Below are 12500 nucleotides of genomic sequence, written 5' to 3'. Positions count from 1 at the left end.
ATCCCTCCTCCTCCAGCCTGCCAGAGAGAAAAGGATTAATAGAACTGACGACAAAGTTCCCAAGGAAAGTGGATTCCATTGAAAGGTATTCGTGTGAACGGAAGGAAAATGTAACAGGAAAATGATTAAGTTGAAGGGAGTAAAATAAAAAATAAAAATAAAAACACCACATGAAGTAACTGATTAGGTAAGCATCCTCAGTATTTCCTCCATACGCTAAGAGATCTTAGATCCAGCAATGGTAACTATGTGAAAATCAAGTTGACAATTACCTACGCGGGTGTGTGTGTGTGAGTGAGTGTGTGTCTGCCTATCTGTCTAATTGTCTGTCTGTCTGTGTGTGTGTGTGTGTGTGTGTGTGTGTGTGTGTGTGTGAGAGCAGGGGGAGGGGTAGAGAGATGGAGTGGTCCCATTTTTATCGAGTTAGTACTTTTAACAGCACTTAATGGTGTTCACATTAATTTTGATAATGATTGAAAGATGTAAAAACGAAGATTAATATCGAATGGTTGACATAGATTCTGATATAGCGCCCTCTCCTGTCCTTGGTCAGAGACCAAGCTTTAAGCGCTTTACAAACACTGGATCATTTGCAGCAGGTTGCCTACCTGGGTAGATCCCACTGAAAGCTGCCTTCAGACGCTCATCATTCGTTTCCTGTGTCACGCGATCAGGCTCCAGTCACACACACACACACACACACACACACACACACACACACACACACACACACACACACACACACACATACATACACACACTGACACACACACTGACACACACTGACTGAAACCATTTATTGTCAGATTAACTGTTTGTTGTACTGACAAACTGACACACACACACATACATACACACACACACACACACACACACACACACACACACACACACACACACACACACACACACACACACACACACACACACAGAGGCACACACACACACACACACCAATAGATTTTTTTTCAGAGCCAACTCTCTTTTTGTTGTGGGTTCTTTTACGTGCGTTAAGTGCCCGCTTCACACGGGACCTCGCTTTATCGCCTGATCCAAATGACTTGCTTCCAGACCATAACTCACGGTCTAGTGGAAAGGGAGAACTTTCTGACATGTGTGGGATTCAGTCCAGTACGCTTCTCTCGCTTTCTAGGTGGACGCGTCGCCGCGAAGACAACAGAAAGGTCAGACTGTCACGAATAAGATTGCTGTTACATATAAAAATGTAACACATACCCAGGCTCACACCTTCCGCTACCAATTCAGACCAAGGACAATAACGAAAGCATTTTTATCTTCCTTTCTTGCACATTTATTCATTCATTCTTCCGGATATTTAGAAATAACAAACAACAAATATAATCACGAAGACATTCTTACCGCCGGCCTAACGCTCTCTCATTCAGTTCAAATCGTAACCTACTTCAAAAATTTCACATCACTCTAGATCCAGACATAACAATGAAAGGCGAGCTCAGACGAAGAACCAAAACTTACATTTTGAATCCAAAGGAGGGAGCCAGCTAAACAAAATAACACAAGGAGGGTCGCTTGGTGCTCAACAGCCTGGCACTTCAAATTCCAGATACATTCATCCTACTTTCATCCTACAGCATTCTCTCTACAAAGTTCGTGCTCGCATTCTCTCTCTCTCTCTCTCTCATACCAAAAAATGAAGCGGAACCGTTGACTGCTCATCCCAACTTCCGACTCTCCAGTCCGACCAATCAGAAGCGAGCACACAAAAATCGTGCAATTCGCTCCCTTAGACAGCCTCAGTTTGATCGCAAAGACGCCTAACTTCCCGTTGATATTTCTTTCTTTCTTTTTCATTATCGCTTTTGCTGCTGCTGCGGCTGTCGTCACCACTACATCTTCTGGTCCTCTTCAATATCCTTTGACGCCGGCACGCTATCATTTTCCTCCATCCCCACCCTCCTTGTAGGAACACTGAGGACGGAGCTGGGTAGCTGTGGAGAAAGACTGAGGTGCCTGACGGGTCGGCCACACCATTCATTGTACCCTTTCACCATCAGTTTCAATGGTGGGTGGGGAAATACACCCGGGCACCCATTACCCCGTGTGTCGCCACACCATATCCGATTAGACCACCACAGAGAAAAAAGAGGGTAGCACCCAACATACCTTCCCACCCACATTTCGACAGGGCTTGGTTATCAATTTAACTTAACTCTCTCCATACGAACGGCGAAAGAGACGACGTTAACAGCGTTTCACCCCAATTACCACCATCAAAATATTGCAAGCGGAAGGCTCTTATACTGAAGAGGTGAATGTGGACAAAGAATACCACAATTCTGACGACGGAAGCTAAAGGTTGGGTCATTGAGACACCCACTGGACATCCGAGGGGTCTGTGTAGAGGAGAAGAGAGGACTGGCCGTACTGAGTGGGTTAATCCCTGTTTGATGGACTGAAGCATTGGCCCCAGTTGATTTACCTTACCGAAGGAATTTTATCAACCCTGACAGTGGGTAGATAGGTTGGTAGTTGGGAGCGAAAGAGAGGAGGAAGAGGGAGGGGGGGGGAAAGGATATGGGGGGGAGGAGGAGGAGGAGAGGGGAGACCTATCTCACACGGCGCTTTATGACCATTAGAATCACAGCACACGCAGTTAAAACAGGCAATAGTTGTCACAGGACTCACATTCCCCACCACGCCCACCCCCACCCACCCCCAGCCCCACCCCCTACACCCCGAACAACTGCAGCCTCAGTTCACCGAACAAGGACTCCGCAAGCTCAGGAACTAACATGATCTTTGTGGCCTTCTGCCAATAGGTCGTTTTATAAACTCCACTCTTACTGACTGAAAAGTTGGGTTCGAGCATTCGTTTAGTTAGTCGTGCGTATCCAAGGGGTTAGGGGATGTGGGTGTGGGTGGGGTGGGGGTTGAATTTACGACCTTTGCAGGAGGATGAAAGTTGTTGGAAGTTCGCAGAAAAAACGGAGTCAGTCAGGCATACAGTCGTAGTCCTTTTTTTCTTTTTTTTTCTCTCTCTCTCTCTTTTTTTTTTTTTCTCTGCCTCGGTCAGTTAATTTCCACTGGAAGTTTGGCTGGTATGGGCATGACTCACCGTTCGTTCGTTGCCACAGAAATTGTATTGAAGATTTTTTTTTCTTGTTATCAATCGCTGACTATTTGTGTGCTATTGATAACATTGTGAGTCGCTCTCTCTCTCTCTCTCTCTCTCTCTCTCTCTCTGTCTGTCTGTCTGTCTGTCTGTCTGTCTGTCTCTCCTAGAGTTGATATTATCATAATTATGCTCTGTAACCTAATGAACGTATTCTTCCCTTTGTTAAATATCTTTCGCTCACATACCCCTTCATGAAGGGCTTAGTCCTATTAATGTTATTATTATTATACGACAAACCACCCCCATTCTCTCTGTCTTTGTCTCCCTCTCTCTGTGTCTTCCTCTGTGTCTGTCTGTCTGTCTCACACACACACACACACACACACACACACACACACACACACACACACACACACACTCACAAACACACACTGATTTGCGTCCAAGAACCGTATATAAATCATATATATACCAGGCTGTACAACTTCGCCTGAAAAGAAAACAACTGCTATCATTACGCTTTGAAACACACTCGGGTCGACTGCAGTAAATTGTCAAGGGTCTTTCGGGTGAAAGAGAAACAACAACAAAATAACTATAGGCTCCATGGTCCGAACTTCCCAGTCTGAGTGTTTTCCCCCCGTGTGTGTGAGTGTGGTGTTGGCTTGACCACTGCTGACCACTGCTGACCACTCCTGCCTGGTCTTTCTCCGGTGTATTTTTACTGTCTGACCTCAAATACGTCATCGTGTGTTATATGTATATCCTTCTTCTTCTTCTTCTTCTTCTTCTTCTTCTTCTTCTTCTCGCACCACACGACGTATATGGTTAATTGTTTTTTTCTCACTTGAACAAAAACCCCATCCCACCCCACCAGTCTGCCTATCTGGGTAGACTTCTTCTTTCTTTTTGAACCATTATGATTCATAACTTTTCTATGACGCGATATCCAGCCAGTACTAATGCTGCTCAAAGCGCCTTACATCATACATAATATAGATATAAACATATCACAAAAAACATCACAACAGCTCTTTGTCAATACAGTGCGTTCACAGTTTAGAATCAAAAAGCATAATCCATCAAACAATAAAAATTATCAAGTCGATAATATTACCATTCCACTCGGCTAGATTTCTATACACTTTGGGGTAGTTAGCTCCTCGGTAGAATAGTGGTACATGGTCAGTATCCCCGCCTGTCACGCGGGAGACTGGGGTTCAATTCCCCGCCGGGGCGAACTTTTTAAGCGCGTTGGGTTACGCTGCTGGTCAGGCATCTGCTTGGCAGATGTGGTGTAGCGTATATGGATTTGTCTTGTCCGAACGCAGTGACGCCTCCTTGAGCTACTGATACTGAAACTGAAACTATTGTTTGTGCAATTTGCGTTATGAGAAATCAGATGCTTTGTTTTGAGATAATACTCTAAACATTATTTCATTCACTTAATTACAAGTCTGTCATGTTCTGTGTAACATCGCCACACCCTGTCTGTCATGTTCTGTGTAACATCGCCACATCTTGTCTGTCATGTTCTGTGTAACATCGCCACACCCTGTCTGTCATGTTCTGTGTAACATCGCCACATCTTGTCTGTCATGTTCTGTGTAACATCGCCACATCTTGTCTGTCATGTTCTGTGTAACATCGCCACATCCTGTCTGTCATGTTCTGTGTAACATCGCCACATCCTGTCTGTCATGTTCTGTGTAACATCGCCACACCTTGTCTGTCATGTTCTGTGTAACATCGCCACATCTTGTCTGTCATGTTCTGTGTAACATCGCCACGCCCTGTCTGTCATGTTCTGTGTAACATCGCCACTCCCTGTCTGTCATGTTCTGTGTAACATCGCCACATCTTGTCTGTCATGTTCTGTGTAACATAGCCACATCCTGTCTGTCATGTTCTGTGTAACATCGCCACATCTTGTCTGTCATGTTCTGTATAACGTCGCCACATCTTGTCTTTCATGTTCTGTGTAACATCGCCACGCCCTGTCTGTCATGTTCTGTGTAACATCGCCACATCTTGTCTGTCATGTTCTGTGTAACATCGCCACATCTTGTCTGTCATGTTCTGTATAACATCGCCACGCCCTGTCTGTCATGTTCTGTGTAACATCGCCACATCTTGTCTGTCATTTTCTGTGTAACATCCCCACGCCCTGTCTGTCATTTTCTGTGTAACATCCCCACGCCCTGTCTGTCATGTTCTGTGTAACATCGCCACGCCCTGTCTGTCATGTTCTGTGTAACATCGCCACATCTTGTCTGTCATTTTCTGTGTAACATCCCCACGCCCTGTCTGTCATTTTCTGTGTAACATCCCCACGCCCTGTCTGTCATGTTCTGTGTAACATCGCCACGCCCTGTCTGTCATGTTCTGTGTAACATCGCCACACCTTGTCGCCATGCATTGTTTGCTTTTTGACCTTCTTTTCTTCTTTTTTCCATGTGACCCCATGGAGATTTTTTGGAATAACATCTTGAATTGAATTGAATTGATAATGCTTAGATTAAAGTGAAATACGTTCCATAAAACACACATTTCATAAACACACACCCACCCACGCGCAGTGCTTTGTGCGATTACATCGGAAAAGAAACACGGAGATAGATGGTGGGAGGAGGGTTGGGGTGACGATGGGGTCGTGAAGATGTTGAAGCAACGGCACGGTTTGGGAACGAAAAGTCCACTGCGATCATCTTTTTTTTTTTAATCTTGAGTGCCGTAGAACGTATCACGTACGTGCATAGTGACGTCACTGATGACGTCATCAGAAAGGGGAAATAACTCTGGAAGGCTGAAAATTCATTCACACAGTTTATCTGGAGTGGTATCTTTCCAGAACGTTTTCTTAGTTTTATGCGTATTGTTTCGGATATTGTTTCATGACTTGGAACACCACTTCCTGCTGTTTTTTCCCCCCTGGCACTGATGGGGACAATTGTAACTTCCTGACACATAGTCATTCGGATGAGACGATAAACCGGGCTCCCCGGTGTGCACTTAGCGCACGTAAAAGAACCCACGGCAACAAAAGGGTTCTTCCTGGCAAAATTCTGTAGAAAAAATCCACTTCGATAGGAAAAAACAAATAAAACTGCACGCAGGAAAAAAAAAGGGGGGGAGGGGGGGCGCTGTAGTTTAGCGACGCGCTCTCCCTGCGGAGAGCAGCCCGAATTTCACCCCAGACAAAATCTGTTGTGATAAAAAGAAATACAAAAACAAATAGAAATCCGCTGCCGCATAGGTGAAACTTCCTAGCTGAGACTGAAACAGATGCGATACGGATAACTGAGGATGTTTTTGTTCAAAGTAGGCCATGTCTCCTCATGAAAAATCCTAGATTACAAGAACCACCCATATCATGAAACAACCTTGTCGCTTGGAAACGGGAGTCAGTGTCTTGACAGTTGGCGATAAACTTAATGATGATGAATGAGCGGATGTGGTGGGGTCGGGGGGGTGGGGGATAAGTCTCCCCACGAGAAGGCAACTGACAAACCCTTTGTGTGTTGAGGTTGTCGTCGTTTGTAAGCTTTTGTTGCAAGCAGTACAATGAGCTTAGCTAAATCAACCAGCGATGAATGCAGCAAAGACCTGTGTCAAAGAGCTTCTTTATCGTTTCTGATTGGCCCTTGTCGGATGTGAAAGCCAGTGGAAATCTGCTTCGGCACAGTGTGCGGGCGTGGGTGTGTAAGTGCATTTATCACAGGTTGTTTTTTTTCTTTCTTTCCGGTTGACAAGGGAGGGGTTTTGTTGTCAGCAGCAGTGACAGATTAAGGGGTCAGGTTTATGTGTCTCACCTGTGATGGTCTTTGATGGTGTTGTGGGAATGCACGTTCACACGCATACGTACGAGTGTTCACACTGAAACACACACACACACACGCACCACGAACGCACACATACACACACGCACGCACTCGCGCGCGCGCACACACGCACACCCATATGCACACATACACACACACACACACACACACACACACACGCACACACACACACACACACACACACACACACACACACACACACACACACACACACACTGGTCAAACAGGTGTGATGAGATAGTCAACAGGAAATTCCATCGGAGGGTGAAAGATAACATAACACAGATTCCATGCGCACGTGTGTGTGTTTGTGTGCGTGTGTATATGCGTGTGTGTTTATGCGTGTGTGTGTATGTGTGTAAATGTGTGTGGACGGGGGGCTCTGTCTGTCTGTCTTTCTCTCCCTCTTACACGCACGCACTCTCTCTCTCTCTCTCTCTCTCTCTCTCTCACACACACACACACACACACACACACACACACACACACACACACACACACACACACACACACACACACACGCTCTCTCTCTCTCTCTTTAATCACACGCACTCACTCTCTCTCTTTCTCACACGCTCTCTCTCTCTCTCTCTCTCTCTCTCTCTCTCTCTCTCTCTCACACACACACACACTCACACGCTCGCTCGCTCGCTCTCTCTCTCTCTCTGTGTGTCTTCTTCCCTCTTTCTCACACGCACACACACACTCTCTCTCTCTATCTCCTTCCTTCCTCCCTAGCTTCTACCATTCTACCACGGCACTAATGTCATCTTACACCTGCTTAAAGTTTTGTAGAGCATTTTATACGTCGATGTGAAGTTTGACAAACAAACTGACTCGGGACACGAACACGTACACTTAATATGATATAGCCCTTATCTTCGTGGGTAGTAGGAAGGTGTCAACATACCACACAACGTGACCAAACATCGTTTCGAATTCAGAAAAATACTCGGGGGGGTTAGTACTACAGGGTTCACAAAATGTTAAGGAACTACTCTGGAGAAACTTTCCACAGCTTGCTTCTTCCTTGAGACATGGTAATTAATAGATTGGCCTACTGATTTTTTTTTTTTTTTTTTTTTTTTTTTTTTGCTACTTAACAGCGGTGTATGTATAAAGTCAGTGTCATTAATAAGCACCACTCACAACCACTTTAAAAAAAAAGATCAAAATAAGATTATTATTATCGCACAATGAGAAATTATGGCATCAGATGCGAAAACAAAATGTGGATAGTCAGCCAACACACACACACACACACACACACTCACACACACACACACACACACACACACACACATTCGCTTTATAAAACATTCTAATTAATGATTATTACATTGTAATTATATATGTAGATATTTTGAACGACATAAATGTTGATCAGTATTGCACATTCCATTCCCTACAATGAAAATTCATAGCTGTCGTTTATAAACCCTTGGGTTTTTGTTGCTGTTGTTGTTTTGATACTGAAACATCCACTTAAACCTTCTCACGATTTTTTTTTTGATTTTTTTGTTTTGGTTTTGTTTTTTGGTGTGTGTTTTTTTGTGCAACATTAATAATAATAATAATAATAATAATAATTCATAACTTTTCTATGGCGCGATATCCAGTACTGATGCTGCTCAAAGCGCCTTACATCATCGAGCCAGATGTAAACATAACATAAAACATTACACATTAAATGAAAGTATGCCTAATAATAAACGATAAAGAGTGGTAACTCTCTCTCTCTCTCTCTCTCTCTCTCTCTCTCTCACACACACACACTTTCCTGTGTGCTAGCTGAACAGACTGGTAGCATATGCAGCAATAAGCATTGACTTGAAGTTGTGTCCCCAGGTACATGGACAAAGTCTCGTTATTACCACTATTCAGTGTTTATTGACCCTTTACTCTCTCAGCCTCTTTAGTCTTTGGTTTAGAAAACATGCTTACTTTTATATGAAGCGGTGTTGAAGTGTTGTTTTTTTTTGTGTGTGTGATGTCTATGCAATGACTTCGAGCACGTAGCACACCACCCAACTGGTGCGGTGACGAAGGAGCGCGTCACACGTTAAAGTCTTAACTCCCGAGAGCAAGGTTTCGGTTCTAGCTCCGCCCCTTTTCTCTGCATTCAAATTTTGTATTAGGTGTAGCTGACACATTTTGTACTTTCCAAAGTCAATTCAGGTCTAGATTGGAAGCTGCTAGGCAAATCTCGCTCTCTGCCATAAATGAAGCCAAACCGTAGCTTTATTAGGCTTTTATTTTGAATAAACCTTCACCGACGTCACAGTGTCAGACTCTGGTGAGAAACTGGCTCGATTCAAATCGCCCGCCATTTATAGTCCGGTTCAGGCTTTAAGTCAACATCAGACTACGGCGTAGGAAGCGAATATTGGATAACGATAGATGTAATATTTTATGTGCATTCCAAGGACAGTGTACGTAAGGACCAGGTGTAGGTGTGTGCGTGTTTGTGTGTGTGTGTGTGTGTGTGTGTGTGTGTGTGTGTGTGTGTGTCAACATGGCGCCGCCTGTGACCGAAACTGATAGGGTGTGTGGGGTTTCTCCAGTTTAAAGAAAGATAAATGGCTAGTGGAGACATAAAACGTACAAAGAGGGAGGGAGGAAGGGGGTGTGGGGGGTGTGGGAGCAGGGATGGGGAGGGGGGAGGGAGGAAGACATAGATAAGAGAGAGAGGGTGAGAGAAAGGCACAGAGAGAGAGAGGGGACTTTGGATGGAAGGAGACACACAGAAGAGAGAAGAGAGAGGGAGGTGGGGAGAGGGAGGGAGGGAGAGAGATAGAGAGAGAGAGGGAAGAAGAGAGAGGGAGAGAAATAGGGAAGGAGAGGGAGAGAGAGAGAGGGGGTATATATATATATCTATATATACAGAGAGAGGGAAAGGGGGAGAGGGGAGAGAGAGAAACAGAGGGGGGATGTATATAATATATATATATATATAGAGAGAGAGAGAGAGAGAGAGAGAGAGAAAGGGTGGGCGGAAAGAGAGAGGAGAGAGAGAGACTTGGAAGGAGGGTGGGAAACACAGACAAAGAAAAAAATCAAGGTAGAGATATGATGTGGGGATGGGGGGCGGGGTGTTGGGGGGGGGGGGGTCCCAAGGCCAGAAGAGGGGGCAGGCCGGGTTGTCCTGAGAACCGGAGAAGAACTGCAATGAAATATTGGAAGTCCGAGTAATCTGAGAGACAAGACAAATGACATATTAACTCTGCTACTTACTATCCATCAGCTTCTGTTCAGAATCGCTAACGGTGTTTGAAAAGATTTTGAAGAGAATACGTTGTTGGAGTGGACTGTCGTACACATTGCATTCAAACGAAAAATAAGGATCAGATCGTCAACTAACCCAAAGCGTGCGAGGAAGAATATTGGCAGAAACATATTTTTTAGTCCGTTAACTCTCTCCATACGAACGGCGAAAGAGACGACGTTAACAGCGTTTCACCCCAATTACCATCATCAAAATATTGCAAGAGGAAGCCTCTTATACTGAAGAGGTGAATGTTGACAAAGAATACCACAATTCTTACGACGGAAGCTAAAGGTTGGGTCATTCAGACACCCACTGGACGTCCGAGGGGTCTGTGTAGAGGAGAAGAGAGGACTGGCCGTACTGAGTTAACCTCAGCTGATTTTAGTCCAGCTCGATTCATTTCATTGGGGTAGTTATTGTTTGTGCAATTTGCGTTATGTGAAAGCAAATGCTTAGTGTTCAGATAATACTCTAAACATTATTTCATTCACTTAATTACAAGTCTGTCATGTTCTGTGTAACATTGCCACACACATTGTCGCCATGTATTGTTTGCTTTTTGAACATTTTGGGTTGCTTTTTTCACGTGCCCCCATGGGGATTTTTTGGAATAAAATCATGAATCTTGAATCTTGAGTCCTTGGCTCAAAGGAGACAATGCTTATTTCTTTTTCTTTTTTTTTTCTTTTCTTTTTTTTGAGGAAAAAAAACAAGAAAAAAAGGAAGGTAGGCCTGTTTACATTGTTGGCGGTTTTGCATGGGTCGGTTGGGCGGACACAAAGATCGTCTTGTTTGTGCGAGAGTGAGACAAGGGGATTAACTCTGTATGTATGTACAGGGAGTGGATGTGTGTACACAGGTGGAAGGGTGTACCTGAGTTGGTGTGCGGGGAGGGGAGGGGGGTGAGACGCCATAATATATTCCTCTATCATTGAAGTGAGCACTTTTAAGACTTGAATTCTAGCACGTTGATGTTTGCATTACTCTTTTTGTCACAACAGATTTCTCTGTGCGAAATTTGGGCTGCTCTCCCCAGGGAGACCGCGTCGCTTCACTGACAGCGCCACCCAATTTTTTGTATTATTTTCTGCCTGCGATTTTATTTGTTTTTCCTATCGAAGTGGTTTTTCCTACAGAATTTTGCCAGGCATAACCCTTTTGTTGCCGTGGGTTCTTTTACGTGCGCTAAGTGCATGCTGCACACGGGACCTTGGTTTATCGTCTCATCCGAATGACTAGCGTCCAGACTACCACTCAAGGTCTAGTGGAGGGGGTGGGGGGGGGGGAAATACTGGCGACTGCCGGTGTGATTCAAATCAGCGCGCTTAGAATATCTCGCTTCCGATGCGGACGTGTTACCTCAAGGCCATCACTTCACGTATTTAATATCACTTCAGGAATGTGTACACCAGTTTACTTACTTCACACGTTTTTTTGAACGATTGGTTTACACTTACCCGTTTCAGAAAGTCTGGTTTGTACAGCGGGTAAGGCTTTTTGGAACTGACTGGCGACAGACTGATAAATCAACCTGGAAAACCGCACAGAGCTGTGGGGAAAAAATGTGGTAACCGTAACGGAATGGGAAATCACATGGATGTAATTAACGAAGAGTAGCAGTTTTATTTTCTCATCAAGATCACGAAGACCACGAACGAAGATCGTGATTGTTTCTCTCTGACTGTTTGTTAGAGGAGGGATGGAGTGTCAGCAGAGAAGGTACTGCACTGCACAATACACTACAGTACCACAAAACGATATACTACAGCATAGTACAATGCATCATTGTGTCTGATCACACTTCCAGCTTGCTGGTGACTATTTCTTTCTTCTTCTTTTTATTATTTTTTTTTATTTTTTGATATCTTTGTTGCTTTTCTAGACCAGTTGATCATACATGGCCATATCACGACTGAAAAAAACAACCCTGTAAATAACAGTCCTGTAAAACCTACAAAAACGTTTGGAACAGAAAGCTAGGGTTAACCCTTATCTTGCTGGAAAAACCAATTCACTCAGACAAAGAATGACAGCAAAAACAAACATAATTCTGAGAGAACAGAACTGCATCGATGTGTTGTGCGGTTCCTGCATTGCACGCCAACAGTTATTCCATCCCTCTTGTGGATTGTAAGGGAGAAAATGCGACAACAATTATATAAACGGTGACAAGAAAGAATTATTTACAAAGTCGTCTCGCTTTGTTTCGTCCATTGAGGCTTCTGGTCCACAGTATCTTTCTGATCTCATTCATCTTTACATACCCTCACGCCAACTCCGCTCTTCTTCTGGC

The 12500-nt window shown here is 44.2% G+C and overlaps 1 protein-coding gene across 3 annotated transcripts in view; it reads left to right on the top strand.

Moving 5' to 3' along the window:
- The window catches only part of LOC143286192 (PH domain leucine-rich repeat-containing protein phosphatase 2-like), a 121716-nt gene that overhangs the window by 29284 nt on the left and 79932 nt on the right, over nt 1-12500 (top strand). For all 3 annotated transcript variants that reach the window (XM_076593826.1, XM_076593827.1, XM_076593824.1), the window contains exon 2: nt 1-85. This exon is cut by the window's left edge and continues 28 nt beyond it. The gene's annotated coding sequence lies outside the window, so the exon portion shown is untranslated. The remainder of the gene's footprint in view (nt 86-12500) is intronic.

This window comes from Babylonia areolata, chromosome 9, assembly GCF_041734735.1.
Source record: "Babylonia areolata isolate BAREFJ2019XMU chromosome 9, ASM4173473v1, whole genome shotgun sequence".
Lineage (NCBI taxonomy): Eukaryota > Metazoa > Mollusca > Gastropoda > Neogastropoda > Buccinidae > Babylonia > Babylonia areolata.
The sequence above is the reverse complement of the archived record's forward strand: the minus strand, read 5'-3'. Positions and strand labels throughout refer to the sequence as shown.